Genomic DNA, 12720 nt, shown 5'->3' with positions numbered 1-12720 from the left:
GAGGATAGAGAAGTTGTTCTTTATTCTAGAGAGATTGTGAGAGAGATATTTTGAATCTTTTATTCTTCATAATCTAGAGAAGGTACTTTCCTTCACCAAATTAAATTGTTCTTGTGTTCTGCTGTTTTCTTCTAAAAACCCACCTTTGGTAATTCCGCGGTTAAAGGTGCTCGCATAGCGACTCGTATCAAGTTGGTATCAGAGCGATCAATTCCTATAAAGGGGTATCCTATGTATGGTCCTTACTCTATTGCAATACAAGAAGCTATGCAAGATTCTTGTTTCTTTGGAAGAAGTCCAGAAGTCAAGTAAGAAGAAGATAGCTGAGAACGATAATTCATCCAGACTTGATGCGGTGGAGAAACGGATCGAGATAATCCGTTCGACACTCACGAAGCTCATAGATCCCATCCAAGGAGGTGACAAGAGAGTTGAATCTTCGTCAGGGTCAAAGAAGCGACTTGTAGAATCTAAGGGAGATGGTGTGAATTTAGAGCCCAATGAGGAGGTCGAAGCCATCAAGGCTGTTCCACATCAAGTGGGTAAGGGTTCTTATTAGAATTTGAAGATTGATTTTAGAGTTGAGATTCCTCTTTATGATCGGAGTGTCGACGTTAAGAGGCTTGATAATTGGATCTAGCGTATGGAGACCTATTTCACTCTTTATGGCTATTCGTCAAAGGAGAAGATTGTTTTTGCGACATAGAAGCTTTCCGTGCACACGTTGACATGGTGGAAAGCCTACTGCAAATATGAGAAGAAATCTATGTCATGGAGTAGGTTCAAGGAGCTATTGAGGAAGCAGTTCTTCCCGGTAGGATTCCTTAAAAAGCGTTGGTACAAGTGGTACGGCTTGCGCCAACGATTCAATCAAACCATTCAAGAGTACACTACTGAGTTCTAATAACAAGCTATGGTCCTCAACTTTGCGATGAAGAAGTATCCTATTTTTATAAAGTACATGGCGAGTTTGAACGAATACATCCAGAAGGAGATGAAGCTATTCACGGTAGAGTCGATTGCGAAGGCAAGCATGAAGGCTATTGCCATTGAAGGTAAGTAGAAGAAGAGCAACTAGACAAAGGGAGATGCCAAGCAAACTGGAGACGAGTCTAGTGGTTCCCAGTCTAAGGAGGAAAAGAATAAAGGTGACCTAGGGAAAGTATAACTGATTTGTAGTCATTACGAGAAGACAGGATATGTCATTGATCGGTGCTGAGAGAAATATCCTCATCTCAAACCGAATGGGTTGAAGAAGAAGGAGGAGAAAAAGACATACATGATAGTAAAAGGTTTGAAAGAAGTCCTAAAGATGACGGAGCCTAATAGTAGTCTCAACCTTATGGCAGGAAAGCAGGCTGTGAAGGAGGACGAAGACCCCAAAGAGCGGCTCTTTGTTCTTAAGTTGTAAATGAAGACTAGTTTGGTAGATGCCATAGTTGATCCAAGTAATGAGAAGAATTTGATATCTGAGGCCTTAGTTTAGAAGCTAGGTCTGAAGACGGTCAAGCATCCAAAGCCCTATCTATTGGGGTGAATTCAGAAGGAGACGGGGATGAGTGAAGTTAATCAATGCACTTTTAGATTTGCACTCCACGAGTCGTATATTGACAAGATCACGTGCGACGTAGTTCCATTCGATGTTTGTTAGGTTATATTGTGCAATCTATATTTGTGGGATAGATATGCAATCTACGAAAGGTGGGCTTAGAAGTACACATTCACCAAAGACGATGAGAAGTTCATATTTTGTTCGTTGTCTTTTTCGAAGGAGACAAACTTGGTGACGGTGACACGAACGAAGAAGCTAGTGAATGCTAGTATGAAGTTTGTCTCTCTGTTCATTAGGCCTTATTAGGAGCTGCTGAAAGAGGATTACATTTTGGAGTGAAAGGTGACCATAACTAGACGGGGGACGAAGGAGTCACAATCCAAAGGAAGAGAATACTAAGGATTGTAACAAGGACAACAACATCAACTTATCCAGTTCTTTTGCTATGTCTAATATTTATCTTTTGATGAACACTAGAAAATTAAATATCTGTGTATTTTGATCCAATGTTCTTAACTAATTGCGACTGCTTTGTTAATATTAAAACTATGATGTAGTTGTTTTTATCTAGGGTTGAAGTATGGTTGATCTGATGTAATCCCACTACGTTGATGATGAAATGAAGTAGATGTTTGGTGATGTTTAATACAAGTTTCATTTATTTCTTTTTATCATTTATAAATTTCAATAAATCTTAGAATAGATTTTCTATGGTGCTTAAATAATTTTATATAGGTGAAATATTAATGACAATTTTAATTAATTTAGTCTTTCAATGGTATTAAAGTGCTCACATAATTAATTCAGATTTCAATAAAATTAATTCAATCGTAGTTGATGTTGAGTTGAGAGGAGTGGTGGACACTAAGAAATATATTGTTATTGTTGAATATCATATCTCCATGATAGTGTTTTGATGATAACAATTTATATTGTGTGTGCACTAACTTTCATATGCAGATTTCAATATCAGAATATGTACAAGTGCAAGTGGATATCAAGGCATTTTGAATGAAGAAAATAAAGAACAAAAGATAATGTATTTGAATTTTTCTTTACTTAGAATATTTGTACAAGCCTTGATCACACACACACGCACACACACATAATTTTAGAACACACTAACACAGGCTTAGTGTGTTGGTTAACTATAGAAATCCCCTATGTTAACTATTAGAATAGTAGTTAAAACTTAATTATAAAAACTCATTATTTCTGAATATTTGATCTTAATAGTCGACTAATTAGGATAGTAGTCGACTACTCATGTATATAACTCAAATACAAGTTTCTGTCTGTTTACAGTATAGTCGACTAATTAACATTATAGTCGACTACTGAAGAAAATGTCATTTTTCAAGTTTTTGTCAAATTACAGTATAGTCGACTAATGATCATTATAGTCGACTACTAAGAACATTTTCCGAAAACACAGAGTCTGTCTGAACTCAGTGTAGTCGACTAATGACTACAGTAGTCGACTACAAAAGACAGTTTTCCAGTTTTCAGAATTTGAATTTCTGACAGTTTTTAGCTGACTACAGTAGTCGACTACAAAAGACAGTTTTCCAGTTTTCAGAATTTGAATTTCTGACAGTTTTTAGTCGTTTTTAAACTTTAAAAACTTGTCTTTTCAAGGGCTATATATAGGTTATTTGTTCAGACAAATTGCATAGAGATACATACCTACAAGCTTTGATCTTTGTGCAATTTTTCAAGTGAAAAACATTCTGATTTTCTGAAAAAGAAGAGTTTCTGAAATTGCCTATATACTTTCATCAAAAACAAATCATTAGGCAATTTTACAGAGATTAAAAGTATCCTAAGCCACTGCTGCACTTCAATACACATTCAAGGCTTATAGGATCATTGTGTTCTTGTTACAACAAGTTTTCTCTTGGTTGTGAGAGGGTTAATCTCTTGGCTTAGAGATTGGGGTTCAAAGTGGCAAGGAGTTTGTCAATTGGTGTTGCAATTTGCAGGGACTTGCAAATTGGTCAGGTTTGCGTTTGATTTTGTAAGTTTATTCAAAATCATAGTGGAAACTCTCAAGCGGGATTTGCTTGGGGACTGGATGTACACCGGTTTGGTGGAACCAGTATAAAATCCTTGTGTTTATGTTTGAAAATTTCTGAGATTGCTATTTTTCTTTGCAATTTATTATCTACTTTGCAATAATTTTAAAAGAACACTATTCACCCCCCCTCTAGTGTTCAAGTGTATCTATTTCAGATCCTACATTTGGTATCAGAGCAAGGTGAAAGATGGCATCGTCAAATACATCACAATTCAAGGAAGGTCACTCTACAAATCGTCCTCCAATGTTCGATGGCACGAACTACAACTACTGGAAGTGTAGGATGAAGATCTATCTCCAATCTCTTGGCTACGAACTTTGGAACGTCGTGGAAACAAAATATGAGAAGCCAACAACTCTTTTCGCGGAATGGACTACATCTCAAAGGAACAATGCGAATTTGGATTCTAAAGCAATGAATGCCTTATTTTGTGCACTTGATAAGAATGAGTTCAATAGGGTGTCAACGGCCACATCTGCATATGATATTTGGCACACACTCGAGGTAACTCATGAAAGTACTACTAAAGTTAAAGAGTCTAAAATTTCTGTTCTTGTGCACAGATTTGAATTATTCAAGATGAAGGAAAATGAGACTATTGGAGAAATGTTCACAAGATTCACCAACATCACAAATTCTCTTATTGGTCTTGGAAAAACATATACTCAAGTGGAGATGGTAAGAAAGATACTTCGTTCACTTACTCCACAATGGGAAAAGAAAGTTACTGCAATTGAATAAGCCAATGATTTGTCAACTCTTACGGTTGAAAATCTTATTGGTAATCTTATGGCATATGAAGTACAACTTGAAGATAAGAAGAATGATAAAGAATCTAAGAACAAGAAAGTTCTTGCATTCAATACTACTACCGATAAAGAAGATTCAGATGATGATGCTGAAGAAATGGGCATGTTTGCACGAAAATTTCGAAAATTCATCAAAAGAGGTAATTTTAAATTTAAGAATTCAAATTCAACTAACCCTCTGTGTTTTAAGTGTAATAAACCAGGGCATATGAAGAAAGATTGTCCAATGTTGAAGAATAAACAAAAATCAAGTTATTTCAACAACTTCAACAATATTCAAAATAACAAGAAGAGGAAAGCAATGGCGGTCACTTGGGATGATAGTGATGAATCATCCTCAGATGAAGAAATTGAAGAAAAGGAAAGTGCTCACATGTGTTTAACTGATCACTAGGTGACGGATAGTTGTAGTGATACTTATTTCCGCTTCTAGTGGCAAAGACTTCTTGTTCTTCTTCGGAGAGCGGGAAGGTAAGAGCTTCATTACCATCCTCTTCGAAGATCGCGGAGGTAGCATTGAAAGACTTGCCTTTACCCTTTTTGGTTGAGGAAGTCGTCCACTGCTCGTCTTTAATTAGGTCGGGATGAACCCAGAGGATTTCTCCATTTGGGACTGTGTGTGGCACAAGTCCTTTTTGGCGTTGTCCATATGGGCCGTTGTTCACTGTCTTCATCCCTACTTTGGTGATGCGTTCTGGTTCAAACCATGTTGTGGGCACCGATCCAAAGCTAATTGATACTGCATTCGCTGCGACATTCTTGGCCGGCTTCGGGGTTATGACGCCTACATCAATTAACGCCTGGATTTTATCCTTGAGATGATAGCATGACTTTGTAGGGTGATGGACCGCTCTATGGTATGCGCAATACTTTGGATCCGTCTCTTTGCTAGCCCCTTCTTGATCCACGATCGACGACAGCTAGATTTTGTTATTCTCCAACAGGTACTTGAAGATGCCGGGAACTTTGTCATCTTTGAAGGAGTACACTTTAGGGAATCTTGGCTCCGAAGATTTCTGCTTCTGAGGCCGTTGTTGCCATTGCGACTGCGACTGCTGTGGTGCTCGTTGTTGCGGCTGTTGCTGAGGTTGCAGTTGGAAAGTTTGATTAGCATCAACTACATTAACATGTTCCTTACCTTTCCCTCGTGGGACGAAATTCTGTTGCGGAGCATTCGTCGCCTGTTGGCCTCTTTCCGCCTTCTTCCTTCTGAGGAATCGCTCGGCTTGCTCTCCTCGGACCTTCAAATCCTTCCATATTTTGGATGGAGCTGTCCCCATTGCTTCCAACACGTCCAATGCGAGGTTGTTGTGGCAAGTCTAGAGAATAAACTCTTTAGTGATCGGGTCTCGACAATTCATTGCTTTGTTCCGGAACCTTTTGACGAAGGTATCAACCAATTCCCCGTCTTTTTGTTTCTCGCCGAGCAACGACCCGATGGATATCTCGATGTCGTCGTCGAAGAAGTTAGCGAGAAACTTAGTCTCTATATCGTCCCAGCTATTTACGCTTCCTATCTTGAGGCGGCGATACCAATCGAAGGCGGCTCCACGAAGAGTGCCAACGAAGTACCATACCATCAGAGGCTCATTACCAGAGATAACCCCTAGGTGTGATTTGAAGTAAATCAAATGCTGAGTGGGTGAACCCATCCCATTAAACGGCGTGAAGTTAATGAGATTGAACTTCGTCGGATACGGGATTGATTCCCATTCTCTTGGGTATGGACAAGGAATGCCCGTCTTCTTCATCTCCTGAGCGGAAATCAATGTATTAATTTTGCTCTCGAGGTTTTTAATCTTCAATCTTTCACCCGTGTTCTCGCTAGCATTCTCGTTACCACCCCCTGTATTGACGGGAGGATTATTCGTATTATGAGCTTCATTCACACATGTGTCCTCATCTCCCTGATTAACCTGGTTACGACGACTTGGTTCGCCTTGCTGGTTTGTCAGTGCTTGGATTTGTTGGTCATGCATCTCTCTCATATTCTGCATGGCCATCTGTATTTCGAATCTGAAGCTCTCCTGTTGTTTAGCCATGGCTTCTTCAAGCATCTTGGCCACTTGTTCCGCACTTTTGCTCCGCACTTATCATAAGTACCTCGCGGGGTTGTCCTTCGCTGGATACCGTATTATCTGATGCGACTACAGAGCCGGCATCCGATTCTTCATCTTCTGAAGGTAATCTTGTCTGAACCCTACCATAAGTTCCTCGCTTGATGGCTCCAGACTGCAGGCGTGTTATACGCCGGGATGCTTCCAGAATTGACTTGGGATTATCCCGTGTCGATGTCCCTTTGCTGGTCATATTTGTGGTGACCCTTGGAAATTCTCCATCTTCAAACACCGCTCTCCTTCATCGGAAACGCCTAGGTCTTGGTTTTGGCGTTTCGGTACTGAGCCTTTCGAAAACTGAAATTCTTTCGGGGACTATATTGTTGCAGTTGCACTCCGACAATACTGCCCGAATGAGTTTGGAATAGGGGCATTGAGTCTTTAGTTCTCGAGAGCTCCTTTTCCTGGTTCTACTCGTACCCCCAGCACGATAGTACAACTCGTCTGTTTGAAGGTCGGAGTAACTTATCTTGTGTTAGCATGACTTCTCAGGTATAACGCTATCGTCATCAGACGACAACGCTTCCTTCTGAGGGCGAATTGCCTTCTTTGGGCTTTCAAGAGTCACGCGCCTCGAAACATGCCTTTGTGGGGCCACTTCCTTCTGCAGTCTTCTGCGGGCTTCCTGGACTTGAGCCCGTGCTTGCGCTGACAGTGCGCGGCGCTTGTGAATGCGCTCATCAAGTGTTGAATGGTTCCGTTTGACACGGATCCATTCATTCGTTGGCGGCTTGGAGGAGCTGCCATTAAGAACTGATGAGGCTATTTGTCTCTCCTGTTCTTCAGATCCGTATTATAGCGGATTTCATCTGTGGATTCCATCGCCTTTGCGAGTAGTCGCGCCAAGCGTTGGCGTCGCCTCTGGCGGGCTCTCTATGAGAGAGTCACCATGCCCTCAGCGGTGGAGAAATTGTCGAGAACAAGTTTGACCTGGTTAGAGGTCGGCGGAGCTTCACTTGACATGACATTGGCGTCAATTGGGTGAGATCTTCGTTGGCATTCTGGACTTCTTCGTACCAACGGACTTTTCTCCTGGAGGAGAACTTTTTAGGCTTGCGGGGGGAGGTGGATCCGGACGAGGATGACAGGTCTTCCTCGAATTTTTGCTGGTCAAATTCATACTCGAACTCCTCCTCGACCGGGATTGAGATCCGCGGCTGCGATGCAACGATCTCGGCAGCGAGATCGGTGGCTCCCACTGTGGTCGCCAGATTGTTCGCGGGAAAAATTGCTTTTTTCATTGAAGTCATTACTTTCTCAAGTAACAATTTTTCGGTTACAAAAGATTCTGTCTTTTTATAAGATCTGGTTACAACAAAATCAAAGAAAAATAAAAAGATTACAACTTTCTTTTTTTGTGGAACAAATCGCAAGATCATGTTTTATGGTCTCTTGCTTGTGTGGGTTCTTCACCTGCGCTGGGGTTAATCCGTGGACCACCACGCGATCTTGATCTGGTCGGATCTACACGGTATGATGGGTGTTATTTCACAAAGGAAATAATAGTCGGGGGTACTATTTCACCAAGGAAATAATAGCCCTAAGTAATCGAAATCGACCAAGCGAAATCGATACTCTTCGCGGGATCAAAAACCAAGTTTTGATCCGGAGGATGACCGTGTAGATCTCAGATCTGATCTCTCTCGAACTCCTGCCTTATTTGACGTGGATGATCGCCAAGAACCAGATCTGAAAAGCCAAGTCTTCAAAGCTTCAAAACTCTGAAGTTCAGTTCTCAATCCAGCAGAGTTTCGCCTCAAAAAAGTCCAACCTCTTTTAGTCTTGAGTCTTTAATCCAGCAGAGTTTCCCCTCTCCAAAGTCCAACCTCAAACAATGAGCCCTTCATCCTCAGTTTATAGGCACTGAAAGCGGATCTGGGCTCAGATCTGGGCCCAGATCTGCTCGTGGCTCGGCCAAGTGGCTCGGCCACTTGGGTGGCTCGGCCACCGAGCCACCACAAGGTGGCTCGGTGAGCCACCCAAACTATGAAGTGGAATTGAGCCCTTTGGGCGAGCTTAATGACCAAAAGTTGAGCTCTATGGGCGAGCTCACACTTAGGCAATTTTCACTGCTTATAATGATATGAGATGTGTATGTAAGGCTTTTCTCGTATTATTAAACTCTAAAGATACGTTTGAAGAATGCTTTTCTCGTATTATTAAACTCTAAAGATACGTTTGAAGAATTTTGAGAACGAAATTCTTTTGTAGAGGGATGAATATAAAACCCCATAAATTTCTTTTTAAAAAATAATATGGTAAATAGTATTAAATGAGTTATAGTATGATAAATATCATTTAATGAAGAATGAGCATAATAGTAGTTGATTTGAGACCAATTAATAGTATATATACATTATACATTGATGTAAGCATAATAGTAGTTGATTTGAGACCAATTAATAGTATATATACATTATACATTGATGTAATTTAAATCTGAAATAGCTCAAAAAATAAATGTTGCATGTTTCTTCAATAGCATTTCTAACGGATCTTAAATCACCTCATTCTGAAGTCGGACGAAAACGTTACATGCAAAATAATGAAGACTATTTTTCAAGTCCGATTTGGATTCAGGTCTGTTTGGTTTGTTTTAGGTTTGCCTATATCTATATGGATATATACATGAAATATTCTCTTTTACATCATGTTTTGGGTTTGACTATTTGAGAGCTTTGTGAAGCAAAATACCTAGAAGAGGGTGAGATCGTCAGCGTTGGGCAAATGAGGATCTGCTTTCTCACATGTTTGGGAGTTCATCACAAGTTATGAGGTGAGTTTCATCTCCTCCAATCACATCCACATTTTTAATTTATTTAAATGAGTATTTGGCCTTAAAATCTAGTTCAAGTATAACTATTGTTCTTTTAAGCTATATGATACAAAGATTCAATCATTAAGATTTAAAAAGGCATAAACAAATTCTCTAATTTAGATTTAGGATCTAAAATAAATTTATCATGAGTTCTTGATAATCACATTTTATTATAGTTTTATTCCCTCATTATCTATTTTATATGAATAAATATACCACTAATAATTGTTTTTATCTTTTAATTGTAGGTTAATGAAGAATAAATCTCAAACTCCAATCTCTCAACAAAAACCCGTTGATTAAATGAAGAAATGAAGCAAAGAAGCCCATTGGAAAATCAATTTTTAAATTATCCAAAAGTCCAAGCTAAGAAGAAGAAGTAAAGCCCAAGAAATGCCAAAGCCCAAATCAAATAAATGAAGAAATGAAAGATTTGTCCACGCCCAAAGCCCACAAGAAGAAACAAGTTCGGACAGCAACCAGAGAGAGGCAGACATCGATGCTTGCATCGATGGGGGCATCGATGCCCGTATCGATGCCTGTATCGATGCCCACATCGATGCCCGTATCGATGCTGGTATCGATACACTGGGCAGTTTGTTACGAATCAAAGGCTAAAAATTAATGTTTTTGGATAAGATTTTGATCCAATGGCTCTCATTCACTGATGTTTACTATAAATAAGGGTAGAGAGTGAGGGGTTTGAGGTGTGAAAAATTGTAACACTATTTGGAGAGGAGGGCTACTCTTAATTGAAAAAGCCTTCCAAAAATTGTAACTTTTGTTGCAATTAATAATAATAATTTTTCTCCTCTTTAAATTTTCTTTTCTCCTCTTTGTTGAATGATGAGGATGGAGACGAAGAGCAATTTGAAGGTTTGCTTTTTTTTTATTTTTCTCTTTTATTTCTTTTTAGTAATTTCTTTATTATTGCTTATTAGTTAGATTTACATTCATGCTTGTAGTGTAGATTTTTTTTCTTGTATTTTTTAATTCTTTTTGCTATTTAATTTGTAGAGTAGATTTATTTTCTTGCATTTAATTTCTATAATTTATTTTGTAGTTTAGATTTTTATTCTTTGTAATTAGATTTATTTATTGTTCATAGTTTACATTTTTCTTTTCTTTTAGTTTTATAATTAGTTCTTTATATTCTTGTTTTTATTTCTTAAGATGTGAAATTAATTCTTGTATGAATCTTAGAATTATATGATGCTAGTCTAATTTCCTTTATATTATGCAATTTATTCTCTTTCACTTAAAATATTCATGTTTAGGATAATCAACTAGAGAACTAATCGGTAGAAGAAAAATTTGATAATCTATACTTATCTTAAATGGTTTGATAGGTTATGCTTATGAATTCTAGGATTATTATCATGTTGTTATTCTTATCATGAATAGTAATTTTAACTTAGATGATAATTTGATAGGTTATACTTTCCTTAAATGGTTTGATAGTCTATGCTTAATAAATCTTAGTTGAAATATGATAAAAAGAGAATAGTTTGTATTTTGTAATTGAAATTGGCTAGTGGATTATATTCTAAATTTCCTACCTCTTTTGAATCCGTGGATTAAATTCTAGATTTCTCATATCTTAATTGAATCCTCCATCTTGACTTTCTTGAATTTTCTTTTTATTCTTGATTTTATTTCTTGGTTTTATTCATTCTTCTTTCTTATCTTGTGATTTTATTTATTCTTTGATTCTCTCTTCTCTCCTCTAAAATTCAATTTATTATCTCTTGCATATATTCACAACAATCACTCATCACAATCACACTTATTCTTTAATCCTATTTTGTCACGCACACAATATAAGAACCTATTCTAATAATCTCTTAAAATCACCTTCCTTGTGGGATCGATAACTTTTATACTATAACTTGATCAATTGTGCACTTGTAATTTTGGTACATAATTATGCCACATCAAGTTTTTGGCGTCGTTGTCGGGGAGGGTGCTAAAGTAGGATTTTATTATTTTGGTTCTTTAACTTGTATGTTTTTCTTGTGAAGGAACCGCTTGGAGCTTAAAAATCTTGGATTGAAGATCAAGAATTTGGAGCATTGCTTTCGGGTAAGTCTTCTTTCTAGTTTTTTTAATTCCACCCTCTTTAGCTAGCTTTACAATTAGAGACAATTAGGATTTAAAAAAAAACAAAAAGATTTTATTTTTGTTGACCATAATAAAATCCACCTTTCACTTGGACATTAACTAACAAGATAATAAACTCAAACAATGTTACTTAATTGATCTTTGATCACCCTCTAGTACTATCCTTACCTAGCTAACTACCTGGTAAAACTTTAATCTTTTCACTATAAGAGTTTTTGGTTAGGAGCTGGTCTAGTGGAGTTAGGCTAAACCGTAGAATTAGAGTGTGATTGAAAAGTGATTGACTTGATTTGTTTTAGTTAGGATTTTTCTTATAAAAAAACTAATTTTCTTTCTTTCTAAAAAAAAAGGTTTTTTTTGGTGTATGCAAACTTGGATTCGAGATAATTCTCATTGTTTAATCCGTGTTGATCCAATCCAAGAAATGTCAAATCAACCCGTCCTTCAGGATATGTGTTACCCCACCAAAAATGCAATTCCATCTCGCATAAGACTCCCCGAAGTAAATGGAGCAAATTTCGAGCTTAGACCGCATTACATAAACATGCTTCCTAAATTCCTAGGTAATGAAACAGAAGATGCATATATTTTTATCTCGGAATTTGAGGAAGTGTGTATTATGATTAAAATGAGAGAATTAACTGAAGATGCGATTAAGCTTAGATTTATTCCATTTGCCCTTAAGGACAAAGCTAAAAAATGGCTGTACAGCTTACCGATATACAGCTTACCGACAAATTCCATCTCAACTTGAGAGGAATTTATCACCGTTTTTCTCAAGAAATTTTTCCCTATTCACAAAACGGTAAAGCTTAGAAACAGCATTCAAAACTTTAAAATTGTCCCGGAAGAGCCATTCTGAAAATATTTTGACCGATTTAAAGATCTTTTAATCCAATGTCCTCATCATGGTCTAGAAAAATGGCGATTGCGCTAGGTCATATATGAAGGATTGGACTATTCTTCAAAAACATCTTTAGAATCGATGTGTCAGGGAGATTTTATGATGAAAAACGCAGATGAAGTTTGGGAATTTCTAGAGAGTTTATCCGAAAAAACAATGCAGTGGGAACACTGTGATGACAGGGTTTCATCAGTTCCCCAGTCTAAGTCTAGTGGTTTTTCCCTGGAGTCAAACATTGCTTCTGAAGCAATAATGGCGACGATTATGCGGAGGTTAGAAGCCTTAGAAGTTAAGGAATGAGGTCCAGCTCAAATCAATCAT

This window comes from Asparagus officinalis, chromosome 1 (genome assembly GCF_001876935.1).
Source record: "Asparagus officinalis chromosome 1, Aspof.V1, whole genome shotgun sequence".
NCBI classification, from domain to species: Eukaryota; Viridiplantae; Streptophyta; class Magnoliopsida; order Asparagales; family Asparagaceae; genus Asparagus; species Asparagus officinalis.
The sequence above is the reverse complement of the archived record's forward strand: the minus strand, read 5'-3'. Positions refer to the sequence as shown.